The sequence below is a fragment of the Natator depressus genome, chromosome 15 (assembly GCF_965152275.1).
Source record: "Natator depressus isolate rNatDep1 chromosome 15, rNatDep2.hap1, whole genome shotgun sequence".
NCBI lineage: Eukaryota > Metazoa > Chordata > Testudines > Cheloniidae > Natator > Natator depressus.
In genome coordinates, this window is record NC_134248.1 from 6602811 (window position 1) to 6616878 (window position 14068).

The window sequence follows — 14068 nt, forward strand, 5'->3', positions numbered from 1 at the left end:
CAGCCCGTGGCAGCAGGTGGCAGGTCTCGGTAAACAAAGCAGGTCCAGCTGCTCCCATTTTGCAAATTCTGAGGGGGGGGCAGCACCTGTCGCTAAAAAGGGCTAGGCCTCCTTCCCAATGGCAAAGTTGTCAGTAACATTCACCATATTAATGGTGATTCCGTTTAATTTCCACCTTTTCGCTACGTTTCCTCCACCTATTTACATTTAAGGAGTCCTCGTAGAGGGAGGGTGCACGTAACTATCTGCATGAACAAAGCGACGCTAACTATGCCCCGGACCGTGACTTGTTCCCGAATGGAATTGTGTGTGTAAAGTTCCGAAGAAATGAGCGAGCACTAGCTTGTTAACAGAGCCGGTTAGACTTAACTTCCAAGCATTCTGTAGGTCAAAGCCTGGAATGGCAATCCTCTAACTACGCTTCCCACAATGCCCCAGGAAGCTTGAGCACACCCTTAAAACCATTTATGAGCTTTTCATTGTGATGGCAGATTGTTACATTAATTTTTCTTTTTTTACTGTAGAAGTGAGGCCATGTGCTATTTTTATTAAATAAGGTGAGACGCATTAAAAAATCAACGTTTAAAAGTTAGCCTTACCATTTACTGTTCCAGTAACTCCATACACACACAGTATCGGCTCCACTTCCCGGAAGTCCAGTCAGATGAGGCCGCTGACACACAGCAAACACAGCCCAGCATGAGGAAAAAGCTGGATATTATAAGAGCTTTACTTTTTTTTGACAAATGTCTGGTTAAATTAAACTGCTATAAAAGCATCAGGAGGCCTTACCTTACAATTTTTAATGTCACCCACCTCTCATTAATTCAAATGCTGTCTCAAATGACATCATCAGATAGCAGTTCCTGCAGGGAGGATGGCTTCCTCTTGACTGTTTTTTTTTGTTTTGGGGTCTCTGAATCTGTTTTTAGTGACATACTCTTTAAAATTCCTAAAATATATTGATAAAATGTATATTTCATACCACATTGGAGTTTTCCTTTAAATAGGGGTTGAAACCACCTATGCACATGTACATGCAATGACCAGTGCTTATATGCCATATACTCTCTACTGAATATAGAGTGGCCTAAATTTTCCAAACGGACTTTGGCTGCCTCAATATTGGGGGGGTGCAGATTGAGATCTGAACACCCGCACTCCGAAAACTAGGCCTTTTTAACACATCTCAAGTTGGGCACTTAATAGTGGAGAAAACCCAAGTCTCCAGTCGCTTTTGAAAGTTGAAACCAATGTACGCCAATGAAACCAATGTTGTTGTAATTCCCAACGATTTCAACAAGCTCCTCAGACCAGTTGAAAAGCTCCGCTCCAGGACAGGATTATGAAGAGGTCACTGCAGAATCAAGTTCTTACCTGATTATGTAGACGTTAGTAAGGACAGGCTGTGAAATGGGTATAATCTTTATGTACAACTGTCCATGACCCAAGGACCGCTTTCACTGACATGCTAGTTCACCGAAGTGTGTCACGGAAGGTCTGTACTGAAAGCCTGTTTCACTCTGATCAGCATAATCATTGCAAAATATAAGTACAGAGAATACGTAAAGAGCTATGTTTCTATACACACACTGAAAACTGTGTTTTTAAGGTACATAAAACAGGTCAGCAGAAGGCAGTAAACAGGTTCCATTCACACAACGGACAGGAGACACTTCTCTTCCTGGCTGACCATTGTGTAACGGGTAACAGGTGTAACGGGTAAGCTGGGGTGTACCATTCCTTTGGGAACAGCAGGTCTGGTAATTCTGAGAATGTCCAGTGGAACAGGGGCTGAACACTGCGGAAGGACGCTCGGAGGGTTCGGGGGCTGTCGGGCGTCTGTCACTAACCTGCAGAGGGACAGCAGAGGCTGTGTAGGCTGGTGGGGGAGTGCTTGTGAGGTCTGTGGCTAGGGGTGTCGTAGAGCTAACAGGCACATACAAGGCTTCTTCACGCTAAGCGCAGGTGGTAGCGAGGTGCCTCACAAGAGTGGGTATTCCTAGGAACCATGACACTGCCCCTCACTGGGCTCCACAGAGGGTTCATTAATGCTTTGAGATCACAGAACAGAGAGTAACAAGAAGGGTTTCTTCAGGTATGTTAGCAACAAGAAGAAAGTCAAGGAAAGTGTGGGCCCCTTACTGAATGAGGGAGGCAACCTAGTGACAGAGGATGTGGAAAAAGCTAATGTACTCAATGCTTTTTTTGCCTCTGTCTTCACGAACAAGGTCAGCTCCCAGACTGCTGCACTGGGCAGCACAGCATGGGGAGGAGGTGACCAGCCCTCTGTGGAGAAAGAAGTGGTTCGGGACTATTTAGAAAAGCTGGACGAGCACAAGTCCATGGGGCCGGATGCGCTGCATCCGAGAGTGCTAAAGGAGTTGGCGGATGTGATCGCAGAGCCATTGGCCATTATCTTTGAAAACTCATGGCGATCGGGGGAGGTCCCGGATGACTGGAAAAAAGCTAATGTAGTGCCCATCTTTAAAAAAGGGAAGGAGGAGGATCCTGGGAACTACAGGCCAGTCAGCCTCACCTCAGTCCCTGGAAAAATCATGGAGCAGGTCCTCAAGGAATCAATTCTGAAGCACTTAGAGGAGAGGAAAGTGATGAGGAACAGTCAGCATGGATTCACCAAGGGCAAGTCATGCCTGACTAATCTAATTGCCTTCTATGATGAAATAACTGGCTCTGTGGATGAGGGGAAAGCAGTGGACATGTTGTTCCTTGACTTTAGCAAAGCTTTTGACACGGTTTCCCACAGTATTCTTGCCAGCAAGTTAAAGAAGTATGGGATGGATGAATGGACTATAAGGTGGGTAGAAAGTTGGCTAGATTGTCGGGCTCAACGGGTAGTGATCAATGGCTCCATGTCTAGTTGGCAGCCGGTATCAAGTGGAGTGCCCCAAGGGTCAGTCCTCGGGCTGGTTTTGTTCAATATCTTCATAAATGATCTGGAGGATGGTGTGGATTGCACCCTCAGCAAGTTTGCAGATGACACTAAACTGGGAGGAGAGGTAGATACGCTGGAGGGTAGGGATAGGATACAGAGGGCCCTAGACAAATGAGAGGATTGGGCCAAAAGAAATCTGATGAGGTTCAACAAGGACAAGTGCAGAGTTCTGCACTTAGGACGGAAGAACCCCATGCACTGCTACAGACTAGGGACCGAATGGCTCGGCAGCAGTTCTGCAGAAAAGGACCTAGGGGTTACAGTGGACGAGAAGCTGGATGTGAGTCAACAGTGTGCCCTTGTTGCCCAGAAGGCCAATGGCATTTTGGGATGTAGAAGTAGGGGCATTGCCATCAGATCGAGGGACGTGATCCTTCCCCTCTATTCGACATTGGTGAGGCCTCATCTGGAGTACTGTGTCCAGTTTTGGGCCTCACACTACAAGAAGGATGTGGAAAAATTGGAAAACATCCAGCAGAGGGCAACAAAAATGATTAGGGGACTGGAACACATGACTTATGAGGAGAGGCTGAGGGAACTGGGATTGTTTAGTCTGCGGAAGAGAAGAATGAAGGGGGATTTGATAGCTGCTTTCAACTACCTGAAAGGGGGTTCCAAAGAGGATGGATCTAGACTGTTCTCAGTGGTAGCAGATGACAGGACAAGGAGTAATGGTCTCAAGTTGCAGTGGGGGAGGTTTAGGTTGGATATTAGGAAAAACCTTTTCACTCGGAGGGTGGTGAAACACTGGAATGTGTTACCGAGGGAGGTAGTGGAATCTCCTTCCTTAGAAGTTTTTAAGGTCAGGCTTGACAAAGCCCTGGCTGGGATGATTTAATTGGGGATCGGTCCTGCTTTGAGCAGGGGGTTGGACTAGAATACCTCCTGAGGTCCCTTCCAACCCTGATATTCTATGATTCTATGACGCTGGCGAAAAGCAAAGTAATTACCAGTACTATGGGAGAGATTATTACCCACGAGGCTTCAGAATTTGAGTGCTTTTGGTGCCTCTTTCTCTTGGACTCTATTGAAAAATCTCCGCCTACATTAATATCCGCCAAGTCTTCACCACCTCTAGATTTCCTGGGTGTGCATCTTTTAGACCGTCATCTCTTTGGGGCTGGCACTGGGACTAGTTTTGTGCACTGAGCAGTGCCACACGCATCGCCAATGCTAACCACACCACTATGCCCATCTCTAGTTTAACCATTTCATGCCAAGAGTAAATGACCTCTACAAAACGACGACTGATCCGTCAAGCCCAAGGAGTTACCTCTGAGATGACATGGTTCTTTCTCAGATGCCCAGTACCTCTGAGTAGAGACTTGGGGTAGGATTTTCAAAAAGCACTTGCTCAGCATTGGCCCAACTCATACCATTGATTTCAAAGTGAGCAAACCACCATTTAAAATTCTCCTTTTAAAACCTGAGCCACCAGCTGTGAGAGTCACTGACACCTCCCCAGTGCATCCCCATCTAAGAGGGCAGAAAACCAGGCATCCTGCATTTGAGAAAGGGGCAGTGGTGGGACTCCCATCTCCTGAACTAGAGTCTGCCCCACTTGGCCCAGGTTTGCCTCTGTTCAAGGCTGGGCCATGCCTGGCATCCTGCAACCACTTCCCACTTGATGCTCAGAGCGGGATTTTCAAAAGCACCATGCATCCGCCTAATGCTGCTTCCCAGTGATCTCAATGACAAAATGCCCATAGCCTTCAATGGGAGCAGAGTTAGGCCAATGCTGAGTGCATCTGAAACCCCTTCTTTACAGGTGGGAACGAATAGAGACCGCATCCCAAACTCCGGAATCATTTTAGGCAGCCACAAGATGTAACCTTCCAGGGAAGCCTTAAGACACCTTCCCAGGGAGCAAGCTGACACTGTGACTGAAGGCAGTACTGGGCTCACGTCCACTCCCTTGGGAAACCAGGCAAATCAGGCCAATAGCAGAAAGAAGGGTTTTTTAAAGCTATGCAGTGATAAAACATATATATAAATAAATAGAAAATTTGCAGCAAACATGTGTGATCTGTTGCATCCTCTGTTAGCCAGAGCAGTTTTGATGTAAGACAGCAATTCCCAGGGGGAAGGGGGTGAAGTGAAATACTTTATCAGCTGGGTACATATGTAAACCAGTACCCCCGGCTGAAAAGCAAAAGCTTCTTTTCCTTTGAAACCGGGGAAGTGAAGGGCCACTGCTGGCTGCGAGCGTGGACAGAAATGACAGGCACAGAGATGAACACGAACATTTTCACCTTCCTCGTGGGCTCGGATAAACAACCAATTGTGGTTAATAGAAATAAAAAGGGATTCATCTATTTTTAGTAACAGTTTTGAATTTTATTTTTTTTAAAGTACACGGATGTTTTTTAAATTATTCAAGCAGTAGGAACAATCGGTTACAAAAGCAAACGACTGATGTTCCCTTGGGGAGTAGCTTTCTCAGTCTGAAGGGCCAGCTCCCCAGATTGCAATGCTGGTGGGTGTGCACCTCGCTGAGGTGAAGGACTTAACGTTCTAGCCTGAAATCCTTCTCTGGTTTAACAGGGCCTTCCCCAGGCGCACGCTGACGGGCATGTGTTGCTTGCAGATGGAAAAGGCTCGTCTTCCACCTGTGGATTCAAGGGGCATTTCCCTTTTGGCTTTAAAGGGCCTGGCTACCAGATCTGTGTCTGAAGCAAGAATTGGTCCTCTGGTTTAAAGGCCTGGCATAGCAGGTTCAGATGGCAACAAATGTGCTTCATCTTCTTGGTTGCAGAATACAGAGGTGGATGCATGCCACTCACTCTCTCTGTGTCCATCAGCAGATGACCTGAAGGAACAGAAAAAACAAAAACAAAACACCATGTGGCATTGTTACCTTTCATCACTGTTTAGAAAGCAGGACAGAATCTTCTGCTACCAAATGTACACAGCAGAGGCCAATGTACCAATAAAATGCAGCAGTGTGGAGGTGGGGGGAGGCTGAAAGTGACCAGACCAACGCACCTGAAAGCAGCCAGCCCTTGTGGTGGGGGCAAAGAAACACAGACCCCTAAGGGAAGTCCCCTAAGCCACAGCCCAAGTGAAATGCCCATTAAAAATGAACAGTGCTGCTCCCCAATTCCAGGGAAAAGTTTTAATACACACAAAATAAAGGTAAGCAAAATGGATGGAGATGAAGGAGGAGGAGAAGAGAGAGAGAGAAAAAAGGAGAGAATGAATAGAGGGACAGGGAGAGAGGGAGAATGAGAAAGAAGGGGGAGGGAGTGAAAGAGCACACACGCGCGTACCCATCTGGGCAATGCATCACATTGAAATTGCCCCGCATTAAAAATTCACCAGCCAGTGAATTTTCAAGGGATTTGTAGTAATTAGATGACAAAATGCTGGCAAATCTCAGGCTTGCCGAAGATGTTACTCAGGGGTCAAAGACTCGACACTTTTGGCTGGGTAATTTGTAAGTGTCAATCACACTCAGCCATCAGAGAGAAAGGAAAGATCTAACGGCTGAATTCTAACTAAGTCCACTGTTCTTGCCTTCAGCCACCCTGTCTGCTATCATCCCCCCTCGCTCCCGCCTTTATCTAATGCAAACGCAGCCACTGCCTCTCGCGAGGGACTCAAGACTCGGCAGTTTAAACACAGATTTCTTTTTTTAAACTTCCCGTTTTTTATTTTTAAAACCCGGATGCATGGAGTGAGTGAAACCTGCGTGGTTATTTTCATGTGGCTAGAAAGACGACTGCATGGCAGTATAACGACAGTCCCTGTCACTACAGGTCTTTCCCTGGTCTCCCCAAATCCCAGTGCCATTTCACCTACTGGTGGAAGAATGCATCGCTCCACATCAAGGCTTTCTCTAGCTGACCCTCAATGTGCCCTAGGCCCCGTCTCAGTGGCTGGCAAATCAGGATTTTCTCATTTAGTCCCTTGCTAGGTTCTTAGAATCACTTTTAGACAATGGGCTCTTATCCCATCCCTCGTCATCCCCCTGGCTCCTGGGAGAAAAGAACAAACCAAAATAAAGCATTTGCAGTTTCATTTGCCTCACATGATACAAAACCAAGATCTACTCAGGCTGTCACAGAAGACCCAGGCCCCGATCCTGCGATGCACTCCACATCGGAGTCCCTTATGCTTATATGCAGCCCCACTGCATCTGAAGGGGATGAGCATGGGTGCAGGGGTTTAGCTGCATACAGCCCAAGGGGTCTCAGTGAGCAAACCCAGTAATAAATCCCGAGTGCGGTAATCCAGGGAAAACTGCTGCATAAATGACACTGACCTGACCGAGCGAATAGGAAAGAGAGGAGAGGATTTACTCCTTTTCTTTACTCATGAACCAGGATGCCCTCCACTGACACACTCCCTTACAGGAGGCTTAGACAGAGGTCAGAAGTTTGGGAGTGCAACAGACATGGCAGTTCAGTGGCGAGCAAGATGAGACTTGTAATGCAGTCTTATGAAAGGGTCACCAGCTTTCAGTCACCAAGTTACAGACCGGCAGCCAGAGGAAGGGTAAAGCACAGAACTGGGAACGAGGTTTACTGGGCTCAGTTCTTGGCTCTGTTATGACTTCCTGAGCCAAACTCTGCTCTCACTCACACCTGGCTCAATCCAAAGTAACTCCACTTCGTAGTGGCTTCCACTTTAGGGTCTTGACTCAAACTTTGACTAACTGGTGCTCTCTCCTGCAAGATGCAGCACAGCACTTAAGCACGTGCTTATCCCCTTTGAAGTCGGTGGGATTCCTCATGTGCTTACATTTAAGCACATGCTTTGGAGCTTGGCTGGATCTGGGCCAGACCTCAGCACCTTGCAGCCTTTGAGCCACACAACATTCCTGAGAGGAGTAAGTTCCATTTGACGGATGGGGAAATGGAGACACAGAAAGGTTTGAACATTTGGCTTTAATGTGGATGCCTGAAGTTAAGCACCTAAATCCTTATTTTGGTGCCAGAATTAAGTGTCTTGATTGTCCACAGCACCCAGCGGCTTTGATGGGACCTGTGGAAGCTCACCAGGCTCAACAATCAAGCTAAACTTATTCAGGTGCCTATCGTCAGGCATTCAGTTTTGAAAGTGTTGATTTAAGTGGCTTGGTCAAGGTCCCATCATCACCATGGCAAAGCCCTAAGGGGCATAGCTCCTTGCAGACTGAACACCACCTGGATCGATCTCTAGCTAGATCCTTAAAGTGGTCTGGCTGGATATTCAACTTATGTCCATCACTGGCGACCTTAGTGCATCACTGAATCTTTCAGCCAAGGTCCCCCAGGGAGTCACATTCTATTCTCATCTACTACTAGTATACCCCAGAAGCTGCCACTCTCGCCTTGTGAATCACTCCAGGCTCACACACCTTTAAGAGCAAAATTTGACCCAAGAAACCTGTAGCACAGCTGGGCATAGGACCCAGGACTCCTAACTGAAACATCATCCTCTCTCTAGGGGTACCCTGGGATCAATGCGTTTCAGATCAGGGCTCTGCCGAACCAAACTTCACTCAAGCTTATGGCAATCACCCAACTCCCTTTGATGGAATAACAACCCTATAATTCATAGCTGCTTATTCAGGCCACGTTCGAGATACAGCAAAAAACTAATTGATTCACAAGCGTGTGTGCAAGTTATTTTAGGTCACCAAAAATCACAGGGGCGTGTGTCTAGCTGCATTCACTTTACCCATGTTTTATGTGTTTAAACAATGTCATTGCCCACTCTCTAAACCCTGTGGCTCACATCTGTTTCTGGACTGCCAGTAAGGAAGAAGGAAAAGTGGGAGGAGAGGTAACGACTAAGGTAGTGAAGGTGTAGGACTGTCATGAAAACCCAATGGCAAGTGGCTAAATCTATCCTTTTCATACAGCAGAGCACTGGGCACTGCGGCAATGACGACACAATCTAGGGCAACTGGGATTATACAGAGGGGACAATTTGGGCATCAAAACACCAAGAATTTTAGTGTGGGTGAGGCTGACCCATCAGACAGATCCCAGGGCAAAGCAGTCCTACCGTATGTGACAAAGAATTCCCAAAATACTAAAAAATCTAAGTCTCAGAAAAACAGCCCTCTTCCTCAATCCCTCCTGTGGGCTAAATTTTGTAAGATTCTGCATGTTATAGAAACACAGGAACAGAAGAAAATTACATTTGAAAAGAAGAGATACACTTTTGTGTAGCAATCTTGTCAAATCTCGCCGTAGGGTGGTGTGACCATTATATCAGTGGTAACTCAGCCAAACAGCATTCTCTTGATCTTGGCCCATAGAAATGCCCTATGTAAATGAGCTAAGGGGACTGTTAATGTTGCTGCAGGTTTCGCCTTAATTTAAAAAGTAATTTAACAGCTGTGAAATGCTGCCCAACAACAGAGCAGATTTGAGTTGGGGCTATTTTTGCTAGCCAACAGCAGGATTTTAGTTCTATTATAAACATTTAAATAGCATTAATTGTGTGTTAGGGCACCTAGAACTTTACAAAGGTGTCTTTTTTATTGTTATTTACATTGAATGACATACAACCAAACATGCAAAGTACACATGCTGGCAGGTAGATGAGGACAGAGCTAAGGTTGTGTGGGGTATTTTCTCTCTTCATTTTCCACAGTTCCCTCCTTTTTTTTAGTGGAACTTTAACTTTGAATTTCTTGGCTTTCATCCATTTGTGTTTTTAAACTACAACATTCCACTAAAGTTTTTTTTTTTCCTCCTGTAAGTTATTGATACATATTTACAACTTTAACTCAATGAATTTCTCCCTTGGGAATAGATAAACTATGGATCTGACCACATATACACACCCACATGTGCACAGCGAGTGAAAGAACCAAGCCACTGCTGTGATATCCCACTGATGATCTATTAGGTCAGACCCTGGTCCCAGGGAGATGCTCTCCAGAATTGCAAAGGAGCCAGCCAATGGAATATACTCTGCATTTAAAGTCTTTTAGGCTTCAGTTGAGCAAAACACTCAGGATAAAGTTTTCAAAAGGATGTAGGTGATTTAGCAGCTTAAGCTCTACTGAAAGATTCTTGGAATCTGAATAAGACTCAGGTCTGGTCTACACTACAATATTGCTCCCACCAATGTAAGCCCCTCACTAAACTGACTTAATTGCATGAGAGGTGTAACACTTAGGTCACTTGCAGCCAACAGAAGGAGCTAGTATGGCCATGCAAACAATTTTGTAGTGTAGACTTGCCCATAGGCTCGTAAGTACCTGAGTCACTTTTAAAAATAGGTCTTAAGCTCCTAAGTCACTTAGGTAGTGGCAGTGTGACTTGCAGCCACTGAATACGGGCTCAAGATACGTGTTTAGGTGTGACTAAGCAGGAGTGATCCTCCAGCCTCTTCCTGCAGTTCCAGGAACATACCGATTGCCACATGGGATCAGCCCAGTGCAGTCTCCTGCCTGACAGTGGCCAGGACCAGCTCCTTCAGAGCACAGTCCCAGAAACCTTGCAGTAGACAACTGCAGAACATCCTGCCTATGGAGGAAGTTCTGCCCTAGTCCCTGCCAGTCAGAGGTCGTTGTATGTCCTGGAACAGGCTAATATCATAAAACCCATTGTTTTTTCAAGGACTCTGTTTAGTCATATTGTACATCATCCACTCCCCCCATCTTACAACCCTCCTCAAACGCTTCACTGCCTGCACCCTTTGGTTCTTGCCATCATGGCTTGACAAAAGATAATGCAGCAGAGCGTCAATCTAACATTGCGGTCCATCTAATCCAGGAGCCTGTCTCCAACAGCAGCCAATGCAACATGCATCAGAGAAATTCCCCAACACCTCCTATAAATACACTCCTATGTGCCACAATGTACCAAGGGAGGAAGTTTCTTCCTAAGCTCAATCCATTGATGGTTTTACAGTCTGGGATGAGGATGAAAGCTCATCTAATTGCTTTCCCCGGGGAAAGCCATATGCTAGTCTTAGTGACAGGTCTAACCGTTTATTAAAAATGTCACCAAGATGTTTGACTCAGCCATATCCTGCCTCAGTGAGTTCCACAAGTTAAAAAGGGAAATAGTTTGATATGCAATTATTAGTGTTATATTTATTGCCATTAAGTGCCCTCCTTTATTATAACAGAGTACACAGGCAATAAACAAGCCTTTCTGGGCACAATTCCCTATTATATATATAACTCAGCTCCTCTTGCTCATCTTTCCAATGACACATTTATGTTTATAAGCAGTGCTGTGTGCAATCATTGACACAGTACCTTTGTTCAACCTTGTGCCCCGGCCTTAGAGCATTAAAATGATCCGATGGGGACTGCTCCATCACTTGCAACACATGCAGTATACCTGCAGAACAAGAGGAGGGTACTGAGGGGCAGCCATACATGCTCTCATTCTGCTGCTGCCGCACACCATCGGCTCAAGCTGCACGGCCAGGGTTTGACGTGCTCACAGCCTCTCGTGTGAATTATAGCCTTGTGCTCCCAACTCCTTTATTCTCTCTCTGGCTGGTGAAGGTAATGGCAAGAAGAAAGGAGAATTCACAGCTTAGGGGAAGGTGGAGGTCAAAGGTTCTGGAGTTCCAATATTTCTTTATCTTCTCGAGTGATATGGGAAGATGCTCAATCCCACAGACAGTCAAAGAATTACAGCTCTGTATGTCTCTCTCCAGTTTAAACACACAAGGAAACCAGTGTGGAGGAGTTTAACCAATTAGTTTGGGGGCCTTTCCAACCTTTTACTCCACAGTTCATAGTTCAGATCATTCTGGCCTAGCCTAGAAGGACTATAAAGTGGTTTGAGGCGAGACGGAGGTTCCTAGATTACTGGACATCTTCTGTACCTACTCGGAGGTCCGCAGGCCCAACAGATCAGTGTTTCTCTGGGCGCTAGACAACTCAAGGCGAATTGTAACAACTGTACCACACAGGGATAAGAGTCTGGTCGCCATTCCTTCCCTCTGGATCAACTGGGTGTGTAAAGGGCCTCAGCTCTAGCTGGAGAGTGAGCATCACTACCAAGGGCAACCCAGCCCAGAGTACAGGATGTGTACGTTACTCCCTGAACAGATTGCTGAGACACTCACCCCGAAGTTGGGCTTTTTAAAGTGCCTGGCAGATTCTACTGGTCAGGCTAGAACACCTTCCTCCCTTCCCCAAAAACACATGCTCACTGAAGTCAGCAAAAACATCACTTCATAGATGTTAAGGCCAGAAGGGACCATTCTGATCTTTTAGCCTGACCTCCCAGATAATGCCGGATCATTTAAAGACCTAGAGAACTCTTGCTCCATTTGGTTTGGGGTATTAATTAGAATCATAGAATATCAGGGTTGGAAGGGACCTCAGGAGGTCATCTAGTCCAACCTCCTGCTCAAGGCAGGACCAATCCCCAATTTTTGCCCCAGATCCCTAAATGGCCCCCTCAAGGATTGAACTCACAACCCTGGGTTTAGCAGGCCAATGCTCAATGACCACTGAGCTATCCCTCCCCCCATTCATCCCTGATGAACAACATTGGCTGGCTCAAATACACAGAGAGCCACAGGTCCATTTCCTACTTCTCCTGCCCCTCCACCGAGGCTCCTAACCTCACCACAGAGAATGGCAACCCAAGTCTAGATCTCACTCTAGCACGCAAAGGGCCATTACATGGAGCTACTGCACCAGCTCCAGTGCCGATGCTGAAGTCAAATATGGAAGGCACTTGTTGCCAATGCCCTCACAAGGGATGTCAAGATTGCCTTCCAAACTCGCCCCTTCCGTTGCCATGCCTTGCGGACAGATTTTTATGCTATTTCGTCCGCGTACGGCACTGGTTTGCATATTTCACCGATTCCGGTCACATCGTGTACGCATATGCCTCAGCCAACGTTTGTTGATATTCTCTCTCCCTCTCTCCTAGTTCCAGTTTGGGGTGAAAGCCTTCCTTATTAGCCAATTTGGATACCCATTTACTGTGAATTACTGAGCCTGATTATTATTCATGAATGGATAAATCTGAAATCTCAGTCTCTGCCATGCGATTTTTCTCCCTCTTGAATGCATATATTTAGGGAAAATAGGAGGCAGTGTGTATCACACAGTCTCTCTCTCTCACACACACACACACCATAGAAGGAAAATCTGGACAGTGGCTTTTCGCAGCCCTCGTTTGCTTTTTAACCAGTGTACATGGATCTGCCACAATCAGCACTGATGTTCACTGAGATGGGACACAGTAATGCAGGTGGATGCTAGCACTGTGTTACCTGAGGTGAGGGACGCTTTAAACTGGAGCAGGAATGGAAACTGGAAGTTACGGGACAGAGAGCCAACACCAGCCAGGAGCTCAGAAAATTGGAGCATTTTGACTGCTGGGTGCAGGAGGCTTAAGAACACATTCCAGCCCAATGCACACAACACTGGCTTACGACGCTGAGAGTTAAAGTCTGACGAGGCAGGAGTAGTTTCGGGCTGCCATGCAATCTTCTATAATTGATTCCAGGTTCTCCAGCAGGGTAGGCAGAGGGTTTTTAAAATTTAAAGGGCATAAATAATGATGAAAGAACGTAATTACTAGCTAAGGAAAGAGTCCAAAGGCTACATTAAAAAAACAAAAACAAAAAAACCCCAAAGAAATCACAGCGCACCTGCACAAACAGCGGGGACTTGTACTGTGGACTCCACAATAATCATCACTGGCACTTATTGCATGCAGCCGTTTCCAGCCGGAGAGATACAAGGTATTTTACAGATGGGGAAACTGAGACAACGAGGTTAAGCAACGTGACTACCACATTTCCTAGCTGCCCTTGCAGTCAAAGGGAATGAGGGAGGCAGTGTGGCCTAATGAGAGCACTGGACTAGACTTAGGAGACCTGCGCTCTATTCCTAGCTCTTCCACCAGCCTGCTGAGTGACCCTGGGCAAGTCACTTAACTTCCCCGTGCCTCAGTTTCCTCATCTGTAAAAATGGGGATGACAATCCAGACCTCGTCTGTAAAGTGCTTTGAGATCTACTGGTGAAGACAGGCATTATTAGTATTATTCTAAACTAGAGCTCGCTCATGGGTGGGGAATACTGCAGGCTCTTCCATAGCTGACCTTTGAGAGACTTTGGTAACTTCAGCCGAAACGCCAAGTTGCCTGCTTCAACCTGCAATTATTGTGCAGCTACAGGGAACC

The 14068-nt window shown here is 46.3% G+C and overlaps 1 protein-coding gene across 2 annotated transcripts in view; it reads right to left on the bottom strand.

The window, feature by feature from the left end:
* Positions 1–5364: 5364 nt before the first annotated feature.
* Positions 5365–14068, bottom strand: part of RBM19 (RNA binding motif protein 19) — a 135058-nt gene continuing 126354 nt past the window's right edge. The window contains exon 25 of one of the 2 annotated variants that reach the window (XM_074973153.1): positions 5365–5765. The gene's annotated coding sequence lies outside the window, so the exon portion shown is untranslated. The remainder of the gene's footprint in view (positions 5766–14068) is intronic. The other variant, XM_074973154.1, reaches the window with a different exon arrangement.